The sequence below is a fragment of the Tenrec ecaudatus genome, unplaced genomic scaffold (genome assembly GCF_050624435.1).
Source record: "Tenrec ecaudatus isolate mTenEca1 unplaced genomic scaffold, mTenEca1.hap1 Scaffold_482, whole genome shotgun sequence".
Lineage (NCBI taxonomy): Eukaryota > Metazoa > Chordata > Mammalia > Afrosoricida > Tenrecidae > Tenrec > Tenrec ecaudatus.
In genome coordinates this window covers 145,634-157,859 of record NW_027459392.1, presented here as the reverse complement: position 1 = coordinate 157,859, position 12,226 = coordinate 145,634, and positions in this window count along the sequence as shown.

The window sequence follows — 12,226 nt, the reverse complement described above, 5'->3', positions numbered from 1 at the left end:
ACATCTAAGTCTGGTGATTAATTTTTATTTCAAATGTCTCCTGTTGGATCATGTGGTGACTAAAAGTGGTATGTTCATTGCCACAACCTTTAACTGTTGCTACAAGTCCAACGTTCTCATGCATCGTGCTCCAGCACTGTACAGACTCCCTTACAATTTTTCCAATGTAAACCCTTTATTTGTGAAAAATTACTTGACTTTAAGATATATTTATATATATTCTTTTCTTGTGTGCCCTTTCAAAGGGCAGCCAAATAATAATTTTTCGTGTATGCTTCCTTCAGAGACATATCTTACATAAAGTAACAGCTGTGCTATATTAGCTGTTTCATCTAACTGAATTGCAAACTTTTGACTTCCCTTAAGCCTGATAAGAAGCTGATGCAATTGGTCGTTACTAATTTCACAAATCCTTTTGGAAATAGTATCATCCAATAAAGAAATTTCATTAATTTCTTCCCATACTTTTTCCCATGAACTATTTCTGACATTTTAATTACAGCAGGTAACACAACATATTCTTCTATCATATAGGGTTTTTTAATAGCCCTTAAATAAGAAGTTCCATTAGATGAAAGTAAATAGTTTCCATTAACATTAACAAAATTGTCGATACATTATTTCTCTTTAATTTTAAGGCATTCAAAATATTCCTTTGGTTTATTGTAGTATGCTGCATAATTGCTATTAAAAGGTCATTTTCAAAAGATAAAAGGTCATTTTCATTTTGCTGGTTTCATGCTCTCCACAGCGAAAATTTCACTACAAATTAAACAAAGAGGCTTCTCCACATCATCACTATCATTAGAATTAAATTCATATTGCTAAAAGGCTGCCACCTGTTTCCTTTCTCTTGTTAATTTAGGTGCACTCAACCTACTAGTGAAGACTGAGCTGCGGTATCATCAGTATTTTTACATCTTCTGTGTCAATTTGCCACTTATCCATAATAAAAAATACTTTATATTAAAATATAAATATTGTTAATACTTTCTACCAACAAAAATGCACTTGTTTACTCCAAAATGTGCATACCCCCTTCCCCTATCTTGACTTGACTCTCCCCTCAGCATTACTTATCTTTCTGGTAGGAGTGTCTGTTCATTTTGGGTGACCTTAGCAACCCTAATCCTAAGAACCATAACCCTAATTTTAACCCTAACGCATCTTACTCTTAACCCTAACAGCCCTAACCATAATCTTACCCAAAGACACCAAAACCTAACCCTAACCCTAACAACTCAAACCCTAACCCTAGCCTTAACATTCCTAACCCTAACCCTAACCCAAACAACCCTAACCCTAATTCTTTTTCTTTTTAACAATTTATTGGGGCTGATACAATTCTTTTCACAGTTCATACATATACATACATCAATTGTATAAAGCACATCTGTACAGTCTTTGCCCTAATCATTTTTTTCTCTTTTCTTCTTTTACATTTTATTAGGGACTCCAACAACTCTTACCACAATCCATACATATACATACATCAATTGTATAAAGCACATCCATACATTCCCTGCCCCAATCATTCTCAAGGCATTTGCTCTCCACTTAAGCCCCTTGCATCAGGTCCTCTTTTTTTTCCCCCCTCCCTCCCCTTTCCCCCCTCCCTCATATGCCCTTGGTAATTTATACCTCGTTATTTTGTCATATCTTGCCCTATTCGGGGTCTCCCTTCCCCCCTTCTCTGCTGTCCCTCTCCCAGGGAAGAGGTCACATGTGGCTCCTTGTAATCAGTTCCCCCTTTCCAACCCACACACCCTCCACTCTCCCAGCATCGTCCCTCACGCCCTTGGTCCTGAAGGTATCATCCACCCTGGATTCCCTGTACCTCCAACCCTCATATGTACCAGTGTACAGCCTCTGTCCTGTCCAGCCCTGCAAGGTAGAATTCGGATCATGGTAGTTGGGGGGAGGAAGCATCCAGGATCTGGGGGAAAGCTGTGTTCTTCATCGATACTACCTCACACCCTAATTAACCCATCTCCTCTCCTAAGCCCCTCTATGAGGGGATCTCCATTGGCCGACACTTGGGCCTTGGGTCTCCACTCTGCACTTCCCCCTTCATTTAATATAATATATATATACACATACATATATGCATATACACATACATACACACACTTATATCTCTTTTTTTTGCATGATGCCTTATATCTGGTCCCTTGGGCACCTCGTGATCGCACTGGCCGGTGTGCTTCTTCCATGTGGGCTTATTTGTTTCTGAGCGAGATGGCCGCTTGTTCACCTTCAAGCCTTTAAGACCCGAGACACTATCTCTTTTGATAGCCGGGCACCATCAGCTTTCTTCACCACATTTGCTTGTGCACCCATTTGTCTTCAGCGATCCTATCATGGGGGTGTGCAGTCAATGATATGATTTTTTGTTCTTTGATGCCTGGTAACTGATCCCTTTGGGACCACTCGATCACACAGGCTGGTGTGTTCTTCCATGTGGACTTTGTTGCTTCTGAGCTAGATGGCCGCTTGTTTATCTTCAAGCCTTTAAGACCCCAGTCACTATCTCTTTTGATAGCCGGGCACCATCAGCTTTCTTCACCACATTTACTTGTTCACCCACTTTGTCTCCAGCCGTTGTGGCGGGAGAGTGAGCATCATAGAGTTCCAATTTAATAAAAGAAGGTATTCATGTATAGAGGGAGTGTTTGAGTAGAGGCCCAAGGTCCTTCGCCACCTTAAAACTTGACCTATATATATAGACACATAGTTCTATTTCCCCATCCTCCTATATATATTTGCATGTACACGTCTTTGTCTAGACCTCCATGAATGCCCTTTGACTCCTAGCTCTTTCCTCCATCTCCCTTGACTTTCCTCCTGCCCTACTACCATGCTTCGTCGCCATCTGGGCTAGAGTATACCTCTTCTCTAAGCAACCTTACCCTTGATCATTTCCCACCAGGCCTGCCACTCCCCCCTCTCTACCATTTGGGGTCCCATGTTTTTCCCTTGTCCCTGGGTTTGTTAACACCACTTCCTTACCCGCATTATCCCCCCACCCCAAGTCCCCCCGGAACTGTCGGTCCCGTTGTTTTTCCTCCAGATAGTTCATCCAGCCTGTCCTATTCAGACAGACCTGTGGAGTCACTAACATGCACGAAAACTAGACAGAGGAACACAAAGCAACAGTATACAACCAGACAACAAAACAACCAAAACAAACCACTGAAAAAGAACAGAACAAAACAGTTCACAAGAGAAAAGCTTGTAGTTAGTTCAGGGATCTTTGCTGGCCCTTAGGAGCGTTTTCCAGTCCAGTCTGTTGGGGCACCACGCCCTGGCCCCAAAGTCCACTTTCAGCATTCCCTGGGGACCTTGCCACTCCATTCCCTTGCTGTTCCGCTGCACTCCCCCAGTGATTTGCCTCGGTGTGGTGGTATCAGGTCAGGTGCAATTCCCACACTGTGTCTCCGGTGCTGTCCCCTGTATCGCCCTTAGTCACTGAGGGGCATCATGTCTCATAGTAGGGCCAGCCATGTTGTTCTCTCTGTGGACTGGCTGCTCTACTCAGGAACATCATTATCACGGCCTGGTGGGCCAGGCTGTGCTCCACTCTCTCCTCCTGCCCCTTCATCTGCTCCCGTGTGCTCTGATCAAATATTTCCATCTCCCATAGCTGCAGGGTCAATGTCGTCCTTTGGAACAAGTTCTTTTCGGGGGAGGGGCAGGAATCCACTTAATTTATGGTGCTGGGGCCAGCCTCCCAGACCTCTCCACCGGTTCCCTCCTCCACGCCGGGATATTGCATTCACACCTTGCGACACTCTGGTCCCACTTTCCCTGTGGAGATATAAACCATACCCTCCCCTTGGGTGGATTAATGCCCCATTTCTGTCATGCTGATTGTACTTACCTCAGGGGACTCATGTTGTACTTGTCCCTTTGGGTCTGGCTTACCTCGCTTAACATAATTCCTTCCAGCTCTTCCCATGAAATAACGTGTTTCATGTGCTCATCGGTGCTTTTCAGTGCTGCATAATACTCCATTGTGTGTATGTGCCAAAGTTTGCTAATCCACTCGTCTATCGATGGAAACTTAGGCTGTTTCCAAGTCTTTGCTATTGTGAATTGTGCCGCAATAAACATTGGAGCGCATATGACTGGTCGTGTTTTATTTGCTGCTTCAACCGGGTATATGCCCAGTAGAGGGATGGCTGGGTCGTAAGGTAGATCAATTTCCATTTTCTTTAGGTATCGCCAGATTGCTTTCCACAGTGTCTGTACAAATCTGCACGACCACCAGCAGTGGAGGAGGGTTCCTATTTCACCACAGCCCCTCCAACACTTGTTGCTCTCTGATTTACTGATCTGAGCTAGCATGAGGGGTGTTAGGTGGTATCTCATGGTTGTTTTGATTTGCATTTCTCTTATGGCAAGGGACTTCGAGCACTTTCTCATATATTTATTGGCCATATTGATCTCCTCTCTAGTGAAAGTTCTTCTCATTTCTTTTGCCCACTTCCTTAGGGGGTTAACTGTTTTCCTCTTTTTGCAGGTCATGATGGTGTTGTAGATTTTAGTAATGAGCCCTTTGTCTGACGTGTCATTACTAAAAATCTTCTCCCAGTCTGTGGGTTGCCTTGTCACCCTCTTGGCAAAGTCTTTCGAGGTGCACAGGTGTTTTATTCTTATTAGATCCCATTTGTCGATTTCCAGATCACCTGTGTGTGTCCCCTTCCCTATTGCAGTGAGCCTATGTGCTCCCTGGGCCATTGCTCTGAGATTAGTCCTGATTCCCTCCTTAATGGTCCTGATGGTTTGGGGTTTGACTTCTAGATCTGTGATCCACCTTGAGTGTATTCTTGTGCATGGGGTGAGGTAGACGTCTTGTTTCAACTTTCTACATGTGGATATCCATTGTTTCCAGCACCACTTATTAAAGAGGGCATCTGCTTCACACTTGACGTTTTTGGGACCCTTGTCGAAGATCAGTTGTCTATATGCTGATGATTTTACTCCTGGGCTTTCTATTCTTTTCCACTGGTCTGAGTGTCTATCATTGTGCCAGTATCATGCTGTTTTGACCACTGTAGCTGTGTAGTAGGCATTAAAATCAGGTAAGGCGAGTCCTCCAATTGTGTCCTTCTTCTTGAGGAGTTCTCTGCTAATTCTGGGTTTCTTCCTTCTCCATATGAAGTTGGTGGTCAGTGTTTCCAATTCTTTGAAGAAGGTTGATGGTAATTGGATTGGTATAGCATTGAACTTGTAGAGTGCTTTGGGAAGAACTGTCATCTTTAATATGTTCAGCCTACCTAACCATGAGCAGGGGAGCTTCATCCATTTGTGAAGGTCACTTTTGGTTTCCTGTAATAGGGTTTTATAATTATGCTTATATAGGTCTTTAGTATTTTTTGTTAAGTATATTCCTAGGTATTTCAGTTTGTTCTTGGATACTGTGAAGGGTAATTCCCTCTTAATCGCGTCTTCCATGGCCCTGTCTGATGTGTATAGAAACCCTACCGACTTCTGTTTATTGATATTGTATCCTGCTACTCTTCTGTATTCCTCTATTGCTGTAAGTATTCCAACTGTGGAGTTTTGGGGGTCTTCAATGTATAGGATCATGTCATCTGCAAATAACGATAGTTTCACCTCCTCCTCTCCCAACTGGATCCCTTTGATGTCCTTCCGCTGTCTTATGTTGTTAGCCAGAACCTCCAAAACGATATTGAATAGAAGAGGGGACAGGGGGCATCCTTGTCTTGTACCCTTTTTCAGTGGTATTGTTCTTGTCTTTTCTCCATTGACTATGATGTTGGCTGTTGGTCTTTCATAGATAGCTTGTATGAGCTTGAGGAACTTACCTTCCAATCCTATCTTCATGAGTGTTTTGATTAGGAATGGATGCTGGATGTTGTCAAATGCTTTTTCTGCATCTATGGATATTATCATATGGTTTTTATCCTTTTTCTTCTCGATGTGGTGTATGATATTGATGGATTTTCGGATGTTAAACCATCCCTGCATCGCTGGGATGAATCCTCCTTGGTCGTGGTGAATGATATGTTTGATGTTCCTTTGTATTCTATTGGCTAATATTTTGTTAAGGATTTTTGCATCTATGTTCATTAGAGATATTGGTCTATAATTCTCTACACTTGTGGGGTCTTTTCCCTGTTTGGGTATCAAAGTAATGCTGGCTTCGTAAAATGAGTTTGGGAGCTTGGCGTTCTTTTCTATGTTATGGAATACTTTGTGGAGGATCGGTGTCAGCTCTTCCCTGAATGTTTGGTAAAATTCTGCTGTGTAGCCATCTGGCCCTGGGGCCTTTTTCCTTGGTAGGTTTTTGATGACACTATCTATTTCTTCCTTCACTATGGGTTTGTTGAGGTTCTTGATCTCTGTCTCAGATAATCTAGGGAGAGATTGTTTTTCTAAATATTTATCCATGTCTTCCAGGTTTCTGAATTCATTAGAATACAAACCTTCATAGTACTTTGTGATTATCCTTTTTATCTCATTGGGGTCTGTTGTTATTGCCCCCGATTCATCCCTCATCCTGGCTATTGATGATTGCTCCTTTCTATCTTTGGTAAGCTTTGCCAGGGGAGTGTCAATTTTATTAATTCGTTCATAAAACCAGCTTCTAGTTGCGTTAATCCTTTGCATTGTTCTTTTGTCTTCCCACTGGTTTAACTCCGCCGTGATTTTTATTATTTCTTTTCTCTTGCTATTGGAGGGGTAGTTCTGTTGACTCTGTTCTAGTTGTTGGAGGTTTTGTGTTAACATATCTGTCATACGCCTTTCTTCTCTTTTCATGTATGCATTCAGTGATATCAAGCTACCTCTGATAACTGCCTTTGCAGTGTCCCATAAGTTTTGATATGTTGTATGCTCGTTCTCATTAGTTTCTAGAAATTTCCTGATATCCTCTCTGATCTGGACCTTAACCCATTCATGTCGCAGGAGATCGTTGTTTATTCTCCAATTGGTGGCCCTTGCTTTTCTGGGTGCCCTTCTATTAATCTCCAGCTTTATGGCATGGTGGTCTGAGAAAGACGTCTGGATAATATCTATGTGTTTCAATTTACTCAGGCTGGCCTTGTGCCCCAGCATGTGATCTATTCTTGAGAAAGATCCGTGTGGATTGGAGAAGAATGTGAAACCTTTTGCTTTTGGATGAAAGGCTCTATAGATGTCTATCAGGCCCTGTTGCCTAATTACATTGTTTAGCTCTCTGGCCTCTTTGCTGAGCTTCTTTCCCTGTGACCTGTCTTTCTCTGATAGTGGAGTGTTGAAGTCCCCCACTATTATTGTTGTTTCCGTGATTTCTTCTGTCATTTTTTTAATAGTTTGTTTGACGAAATTTGCCGCACCATTATTAGGTGCGTAAATATTCAGTATGCTTATTGCTTCCTGGTTTACTGAGCCTTTGAGCATTATGTAATGTCCCTCTTTGTCTCTTTTTATGTTTTGGATCTTGAGAGCCATTTTGTCGGAGATTAAGATAGCCACTCCTGCCTTCTTGGAGTTACCATTTGCTTGGTAAACTTTCTGCCAGCCCTTTATTCTCAGCATATGCTTGTCTGCTTGCTTAAGGTGTGTCTCTTGCAGGCAGCAGATTGATGGGTTATGTTTTCTAATCCAATCCTCCAGCCTCTTTCTTTTAACATATGAATTGAGCCCATTTGTATTCAAAGTGATTATTACAATCTCTGGCTTCATGGTTGCCATATTCTGTTTTGTGTTTTGGGTCTTTGCCTATCTTCCTTCATATCAGTGTACTGCGTTTGAGTGGAGGGTTTCTATCCTGTCTTCTTTTCCATCTGAGACCGTGTTGTCCTGGTACGTGTTGCTGGCATGTTGGCTTCTAGATGGAGATGGGCTATATGGTGGTCTCCTGGTGGTTCTAGTTGGAGCTTGATCTTCTGGCCATAGTGAGTCAGCCAGTATGTTCTGCAGGGTCGGGTGACTTGCAGTATATTTTTTGAGTTCTTCCTTGTCCTGGAAGACCCTTATCTTACCCTCTATCTTAATGGATAACTTGGCAGGGTATAGGATTCTGGGGGAGGCATTTTCATCTTTCAGTTTTTGGAAGATGTTGCTCCATTCTCTCCTCCTCTTCATGGTTTCTGCTGATAAGTCTGAGCATAACCTTACCTGCGCTCCTTTGTATGTGACTGTCTTCCTTTCTCTTGATGCTCGTAGAATTTTCTCTTTTTCCTCTAAGTTGGATAATTTTACAATTATATGCCTTGGCGTGTTCTTCTTGGTGTTTAGCTTAGCCGGCGTCCTCTCTGCTTCCTGTATGAGAGTCGGATTCTCCTTTGTTAGGTTGGGGAAATTTTCTTCCAGGAATTCCTTTGCTATCTTGGCGGTCGATTTGTGTGTTATGTTGTGTTCCGGTAGACCGATTATTCGAATATTATTCCTCTTCATAGCATCTGTCATTGATCTCAGGCTGTCTTCTGTTTCTTTAATTTTCCTATCTGATTGTTTTTCTCGCTTGCTTCGTTTGGTTTGAGCGTCCTCAAGTTCACTGATACGGTTCTCAGCCTCCTCAAGCCTAGATATAGCTTCTGTGACCTTTTGTGTGGCCTCTGCTACCTCCTCTGTTAGTTTCTGCAGTTCCTTTTGGTGGATAGTATTCATCCCCTCTATTGTGGACTTCATCCCCTCTATTGTGCATTTCATCCCTTCTATCGTTGCATCCTTATTTTGGTTTGCTTCTCTTAGCTCCTGTATTACTGCAAGCAGAGTTCTGAAGATTTCCTTTTGTGGCTGATCTATATCTGTTTCTTCTATGAGTGACGTTAGGTCTGTTAAAGTGCCTCGTTTTTCTGATTTTTTTGTTGGGAGTGATGTGGTCTGTTGATTTTTCCTTGATCCTTTAATAGGCCCCATGCTTCTGGGAGACAGGAGTAACCTTATTGTGTGGAGGCTCAGGCCACTGTGCCGTCTCCTGGGGTGGCTGGGGCGGGCTGCGGCAGGCTTAGGGCTGGCACTGGGGACCCAACAGGGCCCCAGGTGGTGAGAGCTGGCTGGAGCTCACTGACGGCTCCTCAGGGACTGCAAAGCCGAGACTCAGGCTCCACTGCAGGTGGAGTGTTTGATCTGCCCGGGCTGTGAGCGGGCGCGGGGAGGCCCCTTGGATAGCTGCGCAGGCAGCTGCGGGACACTGCAGGGAACAATGGTGTTCGCTCTCCGCCCTTTTGGCGCGAAACCGCAGGGGGTAATGGCGCCGGCAAAGGAGGCTTGGCGCGAAACCGCAGGGGGCAATGGCGCCCTTCCTCTGCTCAGGCTCAGAGTCGCGGCCGCCGGGGTCCCCGCAGCACCCTGGGGAGGGCACCTAATCTTGTGCCTTGCGCAGGGGGGGGGGCCCTTGGTGGGCAGACTCAGCAGCGCGGGGCGCGGCGCTCCGCGGAAGCTCAGGGTCCGGGACAGGCGCGGGTTGGGCTATGGCTCCTGTTGGCGGGAAGTGCTCAGCGCAGGGTCCCCGCCAGGAGTGGAGCTGGCGCTAGGCTGCCAGGGGCTGGTGGGGGCGGGCGGGGGTGGGAGGCCAGCACACGGAGGGCAGGTGGAGAGGTCCGCGGCAGCGGTGCGGGTGGATGGTCCCCCGTGGGGGTCGCCAGACAACCCGCGGGTCCGCTCCCTTGAGCTTGGATGAATGGAGGGAGGGACGTGGGCCCGAGGGCAGATCGCTGCCCTGTGGGGAGAGGGGAACTGCGGGAGAGGAAAGCTTCTCTCCCAGTGGGGATCCGCGATAGGGAGTGGGGAGTGGGCCGCTGGAGTAGGCAGGGCAGGCAAGCGGCTCTGGGCTGGCGTCGGGTTTGGGGATGGAGCCTAAGCCTGTCGCCAGTGAGCTCACGACAGCTTAGTGGCCAGAGATGTCCCACTAGTCCGGTCCTCTTTCACCTAGACCCCTGCTCCGGACAAATACGTGGGGTAGGACTGGGGTGCTGACCCAGGGGGATATTTCACTCACCAGACTCTTACTATTCAGCTACCTGGTCACCAATCCCGCTTTGTTTGGAGGAGCTCTCAGAGTATGCGGGTGTCCCTGTCGGCCATCTTCCCCCTCTTCCTCACCCTAATTCTAATATTAACATTGACCGTAACAACCCCAACACTAGCCCTATACCAAACCTTAACCCTAAAAACCCGAAAACTAACCCTTATTGGAACAAACCTAACATAATGCTAAGCCTATCCATAACCCTAAACATAACAACCCTAACCCTAACCATAAGCTTAACGCTAACATTCCCAACACTAACCTTAATCTTAACAATCCAATACATAACCCCTAACACTAAGAACCCTAAACATAACACTAACCTTTATCCTAACCCTAACCCTAATATCCATAACCATAACTTTAACCCTAACAATCGTACCCTTAACCCTAACAGCCCTAATCTTAACACTAAGAAACCCAAACCTTACCCTAACCCAATCCATAACCCTAACAAACCTAACCCTAACTTTTACAACACTAACGCTAATCCTAACACTAAATTTAACAACCTTAACCATAACACTAACTCAAACAACACTAATCCTAATTATAACCATAACCATAGCAACCCTAACACTAACCGTATACCAAACCTTAACTGTAAGAACCCTAACAATCATAACCCTAATCCTAATCCTAAACTTAAGTCTAACCCTAATCATAACCATAATCTTAACCCTAACATTAACCCTAAAATCCCTAACACTAACCCTAACAACAGTAACCTGAAACATAACCCTAACATTAGCATGAACCCTAACACTAATCTTAATCCTAACAAACATAAAACTAATCCTAACACTAGAGCCTAACTCTAACCCTAACAATCCTAACCCAAATCCTAACCAGAAGAACCCTAACCCTCACATCCCTAAACCTAAACCTAACAACCCTAACATAAGCTGAACAACCCTAAACGTAGCCTTACTCCTAATTCTAAGAACCCCAAACCTAACCCAAACAATAAATCTTACAACACTAACCCTAACCCTAACCCTAACCACGATAATACTAACCCTAACCCAAGCCCTAACCACCCTAACCCTAACCTTAACCCTAACAACTTTCTCCGTAACCCTAACCCTAAGAACCCTAAACATAACCCTAACCCTAACAACATAACCCTAACCTTAACAACCCTAATGCTAACTCTAACCCTAAACTTAACAATCCTAACCCTTACCGTAAGCCTAACAACCCTAACCCTAAACCTGACCCTAACAACACTAACCCTAACCCTACATCTAACACTCACCTTAGCAACTTTAACCCTAATGGTAAAACTAAACCTAACCTTAACCCTATCTCAAACCCTAACAACCCTAAAAGTAACCCTAACTCTAAAAAACCCAAACCTAACCCTAACCTAACGCCACTAACCCTAATCCAAAAAAGCTTTACACCAACCCTAACCCTCACAACACTAACTTTAACCCTAACAATCCTAACCTAAACCTAACCCTATCAATCCTAACCTGAACCCTAAATGTAGCCCTAACCATAATGTTAACAACCCTAACCCTAACCCAAAAACTAACCCTAACCCAAACGCTGACCCAACCCTAGCCACCCTATCTGTAACCTTAAACCTAACAACCCTATCCGGAACTCTAACCTTAATTGCCCTAAACCTAACCCTAACCTGAACACTAACAAAGGCAATGCTAACTTTAATCCTAACAATCTTAACACAGACATTAACACTAACCCTAAACCCAACACTAAGTCTATCACTAACTCTAAACATAACAACCCAAACAATCCTAATGCTAACCCTAACCCTACTACTAACAACCCTAACCTAACACTAAGCCTATCACTAACCCTAAACATAACTACCTTATACCTTAACCTAACACTAAAGTTTGCACTAAACCTAACCATAATCCTAATCTAACAACGCTAACATCCCTAACCCTAACCCTAAAAACACTAAACCTAAACCTAACCATAATAACCATAAACTTAACATGCCTAAAAATAAACTTAACTCTCCTAACTCTAACTCTTAACTCAACCCTAAAATGAACCCTAAATTTAACCCTAATCCTAAACCTAACAATGCTAACCCTGATCTGACTCCTAAGCCTAAGCCTAACCATAACACTAACAATGACCATACAACCCGAAACTGAACCATAAACCTAATCAAACCCTAAGCCTATCACTAACCCTAAATATAATAACCCTGACCCTAACCTAACTCAAACCCTGAGTCTAATCCTAGCACGAACCTAAAAC